Source organism: Parasteatoda tepidariorum, chromosome 7, assembly GCF_043381705.1.
Source record: "Parasteatoda tepidariorum isolate YZ-2023 chromosome 7, CAS_Ptep_4.0, whole genome shotgun sequence".
Taxonomy (NCBI): domain Eukaryota; kingdom Metazoa; phylum Arthropoda; class Arachnida; order Araneae; family Theridiidae; genus Parasteatoda; species Parasteatoda tepidariorum.
The window spans coordinates 26,687,477-26,701,934 of NC_092210.1; the positions used below are offsets into that span (position 1 = coordinate 26,687,477).

General features: G+C 28.7%; 1 protein-coding gene across 2 annotated transcripts in view; it reads left to right on the forward strand.

The window, feature by feature from the left end:
* The window catches only part of LOC107441689 (dual oxidase), a 200,280-nt gene that overhangs the window by 34,599 nt on the left and 151,223 nt on the right, over positions 1 to 14,458 (forward strand). The gene's annotated exons all lie outside the window — the stretch shown is intronic.

Consider the following 14,458-nt stretch of genomic DNA (forward strand, 5'->3'; position numbering starts at 1 on the left):
CTTCATAGCACAAATACAATGAAAATTATGTGTTAATTTTCCTTGTTTGAAATATAATTAATCAGACTAGTGTGGCTTAATTTTAAAGTACAATCTGGCTGAAACTTAAAATAGTTGTGATAGTTCGTGTTCACATTTTTCAATTTAAAATAACTAAAATTACTGAATTTTAGTAATTAAAAGAGGGATTTTGAACTATTTAATAGCACATATGGAGGGTAGTTTCTAGAATAGATTTCATTAAATTATTCGATAAATATATTTTAAAAGTGAGAGCAATATAATTTCAGCATCGTACATCTATAGGGGAAAGTTGGACAAGGCCAGGTTTTTAAGTTTTTTTTTCTTCAAAAAACACTCAAACAATAAAATTGCTTAATTTTTTAAAAAGATGAGATAGCCATTTAGATCTAAAAATAAAAATGATTTACTGATTTATAATTTATGTAGATTAATAATGCTTTGGAACTATGCTTAAACTTGGTTTTATCCACCCTGGGCAAAAAAACCAAGTCTTCCTTGGTTTTAGTATATTTTTTGATCGGATAAAACCGGGTACATACCGAATAAATGAAAATTTTTAAAAATAAATTTGACTAAATATTTGTTTCTGATATTTATGAGAAACGCCATTCATTTCTACAGTGCGTAAAAAAAAGAAAAAGAGAAGAAAAGAAAAAAAAAAGATACGGATGACTTTAAGTAACTTTTGGTTAAAATTGGATTTTTACGTTCTAGGACTCAATTTTAACAGTTCGTAGGGAGGGGAACCTCAAATATACTAATTAAGTAGCAGGCGATATTTTAAGTACAAAATCAGACCCCAAAATGCATATTCTTCGAATAAACGTAGCTCTTTTTTGACGGATTCAGATTTCTGACTCTTGGGGTCGAGATGCCGCAATCGGGGAAATATAGTTCCAATAATTTGGCCACGACAGCGGTCCGAAAATTGGACCCCGTAATGTTATTGTACCTTTTGATTTTTTCTTTAAACGTATTGAGGAATTTTTGCACGCATTTATACAATCCAAAGAAATTACGTTTATCCAAGGAAAATTTCATGAAAAAATTACTTTTAGTTGACTTTATTATTTTTTTTATAATAGTCGAAAATATTTTATTTGTGAGGTGTACAATTTTTACATTATTTTAAAGAATGTAATTTTACATCACACGCTGCGAACCTTGAGCAAAATCAGTCGAATAGCTCCCGAAAAGTCAAATTTTAAAGAAGTCAGATATTTAGGGTTCACATTCTCAGGACTGTTTAGACTGATTTCGCTCAAAACTTGTATATTGCCTTGTAAAATTACATTCTTTTCTTAAAAAAAATCGTATACCTCACAAATAATTTTTTTAATATCATTAAATAAGATAATATAAGTAAAAATTTTTACTAGAATTTTTTTTTCATACAATTATCTTTAGATAAACGAATTTTATAACTATGGGCGAAAATTATTCAATTCACTTAGAATATTCTTATTTATTGAGATATTTGTTCGCAATTTTTGAAATAGTGAAATAAATTATTTATTGTAAAAAACAGTTATGATTTATATTTTTTTTGAAAAAAATTGAGCTACATACTCTCTCTTGAAATTATTTCGCAACATTTCTCAAAAAGAAAAATTCTAAAATTCTCAAAAGAAACTTGAATAAAAGGGAGTTTTGCTCTAAGACCTTATTTTATCAAATTATGAAAATTACTCCCTTGCAATATAACTTTTTGTGTTGTTTATCTTGAGTAAATATGAATAGAGGGGGAGGGGTGGACTTTCTGCAATTCTGGTAATAGTAATGCAAATCCCGCTGCTCGAGGTAAGTAAGAGATATAATTTTATAACGCCACTAAAAATGGGAAACAGAACATTCCATAAAAAAACACATTTCTTTCTATATTTTATGTTAGCTTATATGCTTCTCCCTCTGCTTTAAATAAATTTTCTTTTAAGATCCAATTCTATTTTAACTAGACTCCTTCAACAAAACTTGAAAAAAGGACATTGAAGGTTGTGAACTCTTCAATTTCATCTAATCAGGTATATCAATGATTCATAAATCAGCGAAAGTGAACTAGTTTCATTAACACACTAATAGCAGACGAATAAAAAAATTTTTTTTATATAGCCTATACCTATAGACTTTCTATAATTCTGGTATTACTAGTGAACATTATCGTCGCTTTGCTTTATATAAAAGAAACATGATTTTATACCTAGACTAAAAAAAGCTTGAAACGGAATTCTTGAATTTGTGCACCTTCTAAAGACGCCGATCTTTGTCCTCTTTCATTTTAGCTTATATGCTTGTTCCTTCCATTAAATCAAGCCTATTTACGATCCAATTCTATTTCACTCAAAAACTAAAAGAAAAAAGTAAAAAATACATTTAAGATTGCAAAACACTCCGATTTCATCGAATCAGGAATATCATTCATTCATTAATTAGCTAAAGTGAACTGGTATTGTATGCAACACAATAGTAAACTGATTTTTAAAAAAAATCAACTTTGTTTAGCCTATAGCTAAGGACTTTCCACAAATTTGGTATTAATAATGCACATTACCCATTGCATCTCTCAATATAAATAATAGACATGATTTTATAACGATGCTAAAAAGGATTAAAACTGAACTTTTAAATTTTTGCAAGTTCTAAAAACACAATTTTTTCTTTCCATCTTTCATTTTAGATAAATATGCTCCTTCCTTCCACTAAATTAAGTCTTTTTACAATCCAATTCTATTTTAACTTAATTCTTTCAACGAAACTTGAAGAAGAAAAAAAAAAGACATTGAAGGTCTCCAATTTCTCCTAATCAGGGATATAACTGATTCATAAATCAGCGAAAGTGAACTGGTTTCATATGCACCACAATAGCAGACGAATAAAAAAATTAATTTTATATAGCCTATAGCTAAAGACACGATATTCAGACAAAGAGTACGATCTGTTGGTCGGTGGACTGAAGAATAAATAGCCTTGGCCCTCGTCAAGGTTTCCAGACTGTTCTTCGTTTCAATCAATTAAGATGAGCTACCAAATGTTGCTGCCGAAGCAACTGCAACAGGCACTTGGTAGGCCAAGGGCGATTTTGGGACAATACTGTGAAAAATAAATAGTCGTCAGTTTCGAAAAGCTATTGAAAGAAGTCCTACCTGATGGATATTTTTTTAAGCGTAGTTATAAAAAGTTCACGGTTGACACGATTTTTCGTGGGCTATGGAGGAGAAAAATCAATAAAGTGAATGTTAGCGAAAAATCAATTTACGTCATGCGCTAAGAATGTCTTAAGTAGAATTTTGTAGGCGTTGTTTTATTGGTAAAGAGTTAATATTAACGTTCGTTTTCAGTAGACGTGTCTGTTTGATTTTTCTGGCCAAAGTGCAAGGTCTGATCTTTACACAATTTCCCATTTAAAAATCGCTTAACTTAAGAATATTTCGCCAATTTGACACCAAAATGAACTACATGCCAAAAGGGAGTTTTGTGAGTTGAACTAAAATCTATATTGTAAAATTGTTTAATAGTTATATATTTTTAATAATTTACTCAACATTCAATTATGAAAAATACACATTTCTTAATATCATACTCCATTTTATGGTGCACTTGTTTTTTTTTTATTGTTTTTTTTTTTAAGTTTAAAGATAAAATGAATGTTATGATAAATCAATTCCCTTTTTGGCGTTGTTTTATTGGTAAAAAGTTAATTTTAATGTTTATTTTCAGTTAACGCGTTTATTCGATTTTTTGGTCTAAGTGAACGGTTTGATCTTCCCATAGGTTCACATTTAAAAATTGTTTAACTCAAGAATTTTTCACAAATTTGAAATTTTCGTTGAAAAGAATAATGAGTTAACTAAATTTCACAACCGGAAAATGTTTAATTATTATGCATTTTTTCATAATTTACTCAGCATTCAATTATGAGAAATAAAATTCATTTCTTATTATCTTACTCTCTTTTTTTTTATCTTGCTGTATCCTCTTTTCAAATGCAAAAAGAAGAAATCTTGTACTTGGACTTGTTGGAACTTTAAATTTTTACCTCCATCTGAATACGTTTAATGGAAATTAAGATTGTGTTAAGAACGTACCCCGTATTTATCTCAAAACTAAATTATTCTACGTTTTATTTTAAAATTTTACACGTGACCTCCTAAAATGTTGATGTTTGTAAAAATACTACCATACGAATGAGCAGATACAATTTATCGCTCTCAAAATTTTATTTATTTTCTTAATTGTGAAAAATCTATCGTAATTTTATAAACTTATCTGCCTTGATGGTAAAAAGTTCATAAAAATACTAAATTAATCATAAAAATAGTAAACATTAAAAGTGTTTTTCTGCGAGAAGAAGTTTTTATTTATTTATTAAAAAAAAACTTAGACATAAATAATGTCTAATGTACGCCGATAAATTTTAAAATTTTCAAAAAACATCTTTCACATTTTTTGCCGAACGCATTCTTTCTAGTCCTATATGAAAATATAGGACTAGAATTACACATTTTTTTTTATTATTTTTGTAAAGAGTATTAGCCTTTTATCATATTTTAATTGCTGAGGAACAATACAAATTGCTATGCTGACAGGTAATATTTTTTAAATAAATGTCACTAAAATGCATTAATAAATTTTATCCAAAAAATATAAATTTCTTCGCTCGTTTGTAAGTCAAATCATTTCATTGTAATCTACGGTAAATTTATTAATTTTTATATATTACGAATGGACTGATTAATGAATGATAATAGAGGCTTTTGAATAGATTTTTACAAATTCTTATTTTGTGAAGAAAGTTTAAAAAATTTCTTATAAAATCCTTCTATCTCCATTGGTATAGAATCTAATAGAAGCAGTACGGCCGTAATAATTGTAAATATATTATAACATCAATCAATAGTACTTTTTCATAACACAAAAAATTTCCATGCTGACAAATAATTTTTTTAAAATAAATGACTCTAAAATGCATTAATAAATTCTATCCAAAAAAAGCTAAATTTATTCACTCATTTGTTTTAAATCCTTTCACTGTAATCTACGGTAAATTTATTAATTTTTATATATTACAAATGGAATAATTAATGAATGATAATGCTGGCTTTTGAATAGATTTTTACGAATTCTTATTACATCAAGTAAAGTAATAAAAAATTATAAACTGCTTCGGGACACATAAGCTCCATTGCTATAGATGTTAATGGAACAGTACGGCAGTAATAATTGTGAATGCGTTATAACATTAAGCGATAGTACTTTTTATGCCAAAAGGAAAAACAATCTAATGAAACTTGCTTATCATTAGTTTTTTCTGAGGAGGAACATAGCTTTTTGATGCAAGAGGCTGATTCAACCTAATCATTTTCAGAAAATCACACATCAATATACCTACAATTTGGTTAAGTATTATAATTCACGAAGAGCCGAAAGCAAGTTGTCACAATATGATAGAAAAAAAATATCATCTGACGTATTGAAAAAATGTCAATCATTAAATGACATGATGTCAAATTATATCTCTTCAATGTGATAAATTAATAAAAAATGAAATACTTTTTTCATGAATTGTTTATAAATCAGTGAAGTGCATATTCCGTAAATGTTTACTGTAAACTTACTGTTGTCAATGCAAGAAATAAATATAATAAATGGTAAATTCATTCAAAGTATTGCGGGACCGAATCCAGTGTGAACAAAACATTGTGGGATGGATTCTCGAGTGCAAGAATTAATTGAGGGGCACACTTCGTTAGAAAGAATAAAATACCGTTGGATAGAACAGATGACGAACAAAATATCTAGGGCCTAATTTTAAGGAAACAAAATATTATGGGAAGATTCACAAATGGGTAAAATATGGAATTTATACGAAAAAAATTCTAATTAAATGCTAAAAACGAATGTTTACTTTTTTTTTGATTTACCGACGCAAAAGAATTTGTACTAGAACGCAGATGTAGTAGTAAACAAAGAAAAAAAAATTTTATGCTTAACATTTTGTTGCTTAAAATTACTTCAAGTGAAAATATTTCCATTCTTAATTAACACATCTATAAAAGCACAAGTTTAGCAAGCGTTACATCTTTGTTAGTATCATATATTTTGCCATTTATTTTATGATTTTTTAGAAAATTTGCATTTTAATACATTTTACTACGTAACTAAATTGAGTGTCTAATACTATGATTGTACACAGAGAATTCTGAAAGTTTCTACTTAATTTCTCAAATGTCTTTTAAACTTTCTAATGTATTCCTGATGTAATTCCGTAGTGTAAACTTTCTAATGTAAATTAAATGTATATCCAATCTATTATTTGTCTAAATGCCTGAAAGTGTTTTAAAATCCCCTTCAAACATAAAACTTAAATTTTAAATTTGCTTTGGAACTTAAATTAATTAAATGAAAATAATAGTATAATGTTAAGAAACCACGTTGGTTTTAAAATACAGGAAAAAATGGTATTATCATTTTTCACAAGCCTTCCTTTTAAGTTAAATCAACAATAATTAATTTTGAAGCGAACAAAACTTCAAAATAACAATGTTTGTAAAATGAAATAACATATTTTACTGACTTTGTCAATGCTTTATTATATTTCTTTTGCGTTTATTAGGTCAACGAAAGTAACTTTTTTAGTTTATTTTGCTCGAAGGGGAAGAAATACCAACTCATTCCATTTGCCGAGCCCCGGGGCTCTCTCTATCCAACCTGCATAAATGGCGTAACAAAAGTATTTCCTCCAAAAAGTTTTTTTTTCTATATGTTTAATTGAAGTGTAGTAGAAAGTGAAGTTAAGTAATAAACGGTGTAGCATAACTTCCTACCCAAGGAATTGATCAATACTTATACTGACGTGAACAAAATTGATAAAATATTTGGTGTTTTGAGAAATTTTATTCTTCTTTTACTTACAATATTGGTTAAAAATGAAATATTGGTGATTTTAACTTGTTTTGTTTCCTGCTTTTTACTTTTTGTTAACATGTTTATTAAGTCTATTAGGCCTAAGTTATCAAGAGTCTTAGCGTATCTCTTGTTTCGTACTTTTTTAAAGTTTGGAAGTTGTTAAATGAAATGATATGTTTTTTGTTGAACAAAAAATATATTCTTTTTTTCCCAATATATTTTTGAAAAGCATCTCAATTTTAATTCATAAAGTTTTTCTATACAAACTTAAACTCGTATTTAGTGTATAAAATAATACAGAGTTAAGGAAAAGGGACGCCAGAGTTAGGAAATGTTATAAAAGATTAAATTATAAACATACGGAAATAACTCTTGCGTCAAAATATAGTAAAGGAATATATGCTTTTTCTCTGCTCTGAACTACAGTGAAGCAATTATTACTGATATCAGCCACTTTTATAATTTAATAGTGACCATAGCTCAAAGTTTAACTCCGTAGATGCTTTACAAGGCATTAACAAATTTTCAAGCATAAATACATTTCAAACTATATTACTATTTATTACAATACGTTTTCAAATAGTTGAATTTGTCAATAACCGTTTCAAGTTAAATAACTAGTGTAGTCTCAACGGAAAGTGTTTTCCCCAACTGAATAGATGTCTGAAGAACCCTTGAAAATAGCAGAAGAATAAAATTCGTGAAAAATATACATCACTTTGTTCATAAAATTTTTTTTTATTAAAATGATGCCTCTGCAAAATTGTGTAAAAAGGTGACTGATTAAATACTTAACATTTGCGAGGCTAACTTTTAAAATGCGCATACATGAAAGCTTTCTGAAAGGAGAATAAACTTTGTACTTACCTTATAATTTTAGTTCTAAATTTATATTCTAACATGTTTATTAATTTTCGTATAATTTTATACGAATATTAATAAACATGTATAATTTCGATGTTATTCTCGATATTATTTCGATGTTATTTTCGATATTTCGATATTATTTCGATATATTTCGATATTATTGTTTGATGTCCTTGAAATCGAAGGAACTCTAAATTAACTCTAAGACCTGTTGTCGTAAAAACAATTTAAATCACGCTCTTAAAATCAATGAAAAATTTACCAGAGAATAATGAGAAGTAATAAAATATTTATGCAAAATTTTCGTTTTTTTTTTTTTTTTTTTTTTTTTTTTTTTTTTTTTTTTTTTTCAAATTCTCCTAAAATGTTTGATCTAATATATTCAAAACATTCTCGCAAACGAAAAATTTCGAAGTTAATCTTACACATTTTCTAATGGTTTTTGCCTCATCAAATATTCTATTATTCTGTTATCTAACTTTATTTTTATCTTGTTAAGTTAGATTTTTACTGTAAAATATTTATTCGCGAAAGTGTGATTGGTCAAAATGTGTAACAATATTCATGTTACAGAAATTGGTCAATATATTGTGCATTTTTTGCGCTTTTGTAAATTAATGTGCATCTATGAAACAAATTTATGTTTGAAAGAACAGATATATGTATCTTAATAAATAAACTCCAATTAGTTCTGTTCTCAAATTATAATTTTCCATGTCGTTATAGCTAGGAGTAAAAAGCATCACCTAATACAAACATCTATATTATTTGTCATACTAAAATTTTAAGATGTTTTGAATCTTCCATAAGTTCTTCCTTCAAATGTTAAATTGTTATTAAATAGTCATTGAAATCATAATTAATGCTATTTTAATATTAATAACATTGGGCCAATTTAACAAACAAACAACAAAAAAAACTTGAAAAACACAGTTTTCAATGTCGTATTGTTTTATGTATTGTTAATATCAACAATTTTGTTCTATTATTGTGTAACGATTTGATAAATGATCATATATAAAGACGCGAATAAATTTAGGCAATATTTTATGCCAGTAAACCGAAAGAAGACACGGCAAAAATCGAATAAGTTATTCTATTATAATACTCAAGATTATTCCATGAGATTTATTTGTCTAAGAGTTGAATACCACAATGATGTCACTCGGATGGCTTCTTGCAGGTCATTGTGCGAAATATTTATTTCAGTTATGAAATAAAGTTGATAACTCCATTTTGTTGGGAAAAAAAATCTAAATATTAGGTTATACGGGGGTTGTTAAATTAAAAAAAGTTGCACAACTATTGATCACAAAGTTTGATAAATAAAGCATGAATAGGCAGTATGGGACAAACTAAAAAAATAGCCAGATGATCTTGAAAAAATAGAAATCGGGAAAACATTTTTACTTTTTCATAATAGATTTGAAATAGTGATAATATCACTTGAATCTGGATAACTCTTGTTTCAAATATAAAAAGCAACTCTGACAATTGTCAGTGAGCAGGTGGGTGACCACTTTGAACAGACTGCGAAGCAGTGGACTGTTCGCTAAGACACGGCTCCCTGAAGATCACCGAAGTCAAGTGTCACTGGCTGCGGTCAGCATGCAGGTGGGTGACCACTTGGATTAATCTGCGTAGGGACCGAGGGTGTGGGTTATTGGTCCCCGTTAAACTGTTCCACTGTAAAGTGCTCGACTTCGCTTGCCGGTCGTCGGGCTACCGAAGCGGGAGTGCCATCCTTTGCAGAGGGTCACAATTGTGACGGCATGTCTTCGGATCATCCACAGGGATGTTTCCCAGACCGTCGCCAATAGCCCATTGAACAGCTCTAGTGTGACGTAAATGAACTACAACAACATTTAGCGTAAATGGCTAGACATCGTATGCAGTCCTTCTGGTTAACAAAGCAGGGGAGACAGAGACCAATATTGTGATGACATGTCTTCAATCCATCCTCAGATATATTTTCCAAACCGTCACTGATAGCACATTGCGCAGCTCTATTGCGACACTAATATAATACTACTTCTACTCGAAATATGTATAAATGAAAAGAAAATAGTTTGCAATTCATCTCTTGATCTGGAGTGTATTTTGCGAAAGATACTGTAATGTGTACCTGATACTGTAATAATGTACCGTAAAAGTGTAAATGTACGTAATGTACCGTAATGTAAAGATACTGTAATAATGTACCGTATATTGAACAAATATTTTCATCACATAGATAGTTATATTCCCCATTAAATTTTTCCGTATATATTTCCGTTATTATATTGCCTGATGATTTGTGTCTTACATTTCGTTTTTCCATTTTCCTAGTATATATAATTTATTTTCCAAGCATCAACGAGATTCCTAAATATGGTTACCGAATTCTACTGTCGTATGAAGTTTATTTTTAATGACAAATTAAAATACAATATGACACGGTGTAGCTATTCAAAAATCAATTAAAGTTAGTAAAAAATGGTAAAGATTAATGGTAATATTTGCAATAAAGTGCACTCATTTAAAATCTGTTGTTTTGTGAAAACTCAAAAGTGTAGCTCTAGTAACACGCCCATTAAAACGTACGTGTTTATTTTTTAAGATCACCTTCGTATGAGTGTGTAGTAATTTAGAAAGAATGATTCTTCATGATTGTGCTTAAGTGGTATGTTCTTCACCTCTGTTTAAAAAAAATAATCCGGCTAAAGAGTTGTGAAGTTAACGTCAACTGCCTATCTTGTATCGTTCATTAATCATTATATTCCAGGTTCTCTACATTGGTTTGTGATCTAAAAGGGTTTAGAGTCATGGACAGAATATAAATCAATCCGCAAAATTCAAAAGTTGTTTCCAGTGTTCCTTAAGATATGTTTTTTTAAGATATTGCCGTTTAAACTGTTTTGCAAATGTACTTAATTGCTGATAATTTCAAAGCTTAACATACTTCGTTCATTCTTTGAAAAAAAAATCTTTATCATATATGTATTAGTCAGACTTCTACTACTGCAGATTCTACGTAGTTTCTGAAAATATTTTTCCTACACTGTAAAAAATTCGGGATCAAATTACGGTAAAAACGATCGACACTCAGATTGGTATTGTTGCATCGTAAAATTGATTTTTAGGGGAACTTGTTAAGGAACAAAAAAACTGATGTACCGTCAGTTTTAATGCAATAATTACCTAAAAATCACTGAATCACTCTAATTAAATAAATACTATAGTAAAAATTATGATACAATATTTTACGGTAAAAATTGATTTTACGGATGATGCACTCAAAGTGCAGAATCCGGAATTTTTTACAGTGCAGTGGAGGCAAGGTTAATGCATTTATATTTTTTTAAAATTAGCATTAAAAGAATTTTGTCTGCCTTTAAACATAAGTATTTTAAGCATATACAAATAAGGTCATATAAACGATGCTTAAGTTCTTATGATCTAATGATTTTTTAAAAAAAAAATCTGCTTCAAAAAGTTCTGCCTTAGCTCACTACTACTGAAAAAAATATTTCGCAAAAGCTTTAAATTGCTGGAGTCTTCAATTCGTTAATAAGTCAATACAAAAATCATAGAAGTTCGTTTTTTCAAAGAAAAATCAAATTGCTTCTATTTTATGTAATTTACACGTTTTTAATATTATAACGAAATATACGATTTATAATGAAATAAGTAAAAGGTTTAATTTCTTGCCTATTATAACTGGATTTTTGTACTTGTAATTCTGGAGAGCATTTCTGTGGCGTGTCATGACAACAACGAGCTTACTTTGATTACAGATTCATATTTAGTTTTTTAAATTAATCATTCGATTAAAAACTATTATTCAGAAGAAATTTATTTTAACCTATATTTCATGATTAGTTGCAGTAAGTGCTTTCTTCATAAATAATCTGCTAAAATTCTGTATTTAAAAAGAAATTAAATTTCGCTAGCTTTGCATACTGCATTTTGAAGTGCACAATTCTAACAAATGCGCACTAAGGAGATATTATTGTATTTTATAGGAATAACTTATGAAATTATTACATATATAAACAATGTGTTATGTATGGGCATGTGTTAAATGTGTTAAGTTTGTATTAAACACGCATACCTTGTAATTTTATGTGTATGTAATTGCTATTTCTTATGTTTCACTAGTAATTGCTACTTCTTGTTTCTTATACATGATTGCTTCAACTTTAATAGTTTTTTTGTGCTTCAATAAATACAAACAGAATTTCTCGAGTTTCATTTTTATTTAAATCTGAGTTAAATAGATTACCAGTAAATAATAACTTGAGGAATCATAATATAAGGTATAAAACAGTTTGGGATTTGTTAAAATTTATATTTATAAGCGACTGCAAAATGCTTTTAAAAACCTAGCAATTCAGTGTAGCCTCATAGAGCACACAAAAATTATGTCCTCAAGTAGATTTTGATCTAGTGATAGGAATTTTACACTAGGAAAAAAGTATGCTCAGGCTTCCAGAATATGGTAAAATTTAACAAGTTTTTGACTCTACGGGAACGCCAAAAAGCACGGTAATTCTTAGCGAAGCGCACTGATAATGCGTTTGGAAAAATTATCAATAAAATATTGCTTTATAATATGTGTAAAAATTCGATAAATTTGATGAAATTTGGCATTTTTATCGCGATACTTTAAAGCAAGTCATGAAAACCATTTATTTGGTTAAATTTACTTTTCAATTTTGTATTGTTTACTGAAAGGTAATGAGAACTGTAATTTTGAATACCAGAATTTAAAAAAAAAAAAAAACTATAACCATTATGAAATGAATGGTTTAAATAAGGTATATTTGGAATTTTAAAAAGATTTCTTCTCTCCTTGTACGTGATGAAAATCAACTTAGTGTTCCAGAAAGTTTATATCAAATATGTTATTTAACGAGGACTAGCACACTGATTTGATGTTAAGACCATATGAATATAGGGTTAGGCACAGCGTAGAAAATCTATTTCAATACTTCAGTCAGGTGAGCGTTTTTTTATCGTGTGAAAAACCGTTAAGTTTATTTTTTAAACGGCTCCAAAGACAAGTTCATAAATAATTTGAGTAATAATTCAAGTAATTTCTGGAAACAGGTAAATTTTCATTTTTCCTGTCTGCTAAATGTGAGCCTGAAATTCCATTCAAGAATGAATATCAATATGTTAATGCATATTACCATTGACATGTGTTCTTTCCAAAAAAGTAATATGCCACACCTACAGTTCTACAGTCTTATTCGCCCATTTATCAGTGACCAGAGGTCAAGACTCAGTAGTCGCTGCCGTCTCTACTTTCGATTATTATATTCGGGTGAAGGATATTTGGCTCTAAACATGCCTTCCACTGCAGAGACACGCCCTTTCTCTGTTCTGCAATATCTTGCAAATGAGAGGTTTACTATGATTTACAAAACAGATGTTACATTGTTCAAACCTTTCCGTTCGGCTTTTAATTTATGTCTGAGAGCTAAAATACGTATTATTATCTAAATGAAATACCCACGATACTTAACATCTCTCAATTTAAAAAACAAATTAAACTGGATACATTCATTGTTCAGCTGTTTAAAGTATGAGAATTTTAAAGGATACCATAAACTGAACTCTATAAACAAACCAAGTGCTCAGAAGGTTGGTTATTGATGAAGTTTAAATTGCAGAATCTTTTTGCATATTTTTTTTCTCATTTTTCACAATTTACTTGGGTATTTCTCCATCCACTGGCAACACTATAGTTATTATTCATTTTATTGTGTTATCTTAAGTGTTACTTATTTGGTATATAATTTGTATTACTTTATTTGAAGCCTTACAAGGACAGAAATATTGTGTTAAAATGAATTGAGAAAAAACGCTTAAGATTCCAACTTTTCAATTTTAAATTAAAAAAGATATTCCATGTAATTTAAATTAAAAAATAAACTTACTTTTAACTTTTCATATTTTCGGATGTTTAATCTCACTAGGAAACATAAAATTCATTATTGGAATTAGGAAATGCCAAATCAATATTCTATTAACGTAAAGGTGAAAGTAAAATGTAGTTTGCTCAAACAAACGAGTAATATTCAATAATAACTATTATTTTAATATCAGGGTGTCTATAAAATAATTTCGCCAACACACCACCAGCTGAAGAGCATACCGGTCAAGAAAACGAACTGTTTAAAGATATTAGAAGGTATTTTTCAACATTATTGTTAAAAATAATTATCTTGCTCCAAGTTTGCAGTTATATAATCTTGCAAATTTCGTAGGGCAACACCTATTTTTTTCACTGGTCTGTGAAAAACTTAAAATTAAAGCTATATTTTCAGTAGAAATAATCGTAATGTAGGTAGAGAGAGTTAGATGCAGAAAAGAAATCCCTATGCTTTCTTTTCTTCCTTCCCTTTGTTGACTTCTGTAGAGCCGGACTACCCTTGAAGAGTCTTTAAATATTCTTTTCTTCATCGTTGATTTACGCCGCCGTTTTCGGTGCTAGAAATTAAAAACCTACTTCATTAAATTTTCTTTGTGAGGATTAAGTTTCGATGAAAAAAAGTAGATCTTGTCTCATGAAAATTTTTTACTACTGTAACCTTAACAAGGAGAGCTAATTTGCCATTTTTAACGTTACATTAGTCATGACTTTATTACTTAAAATACATTTATACAAAATTTTATT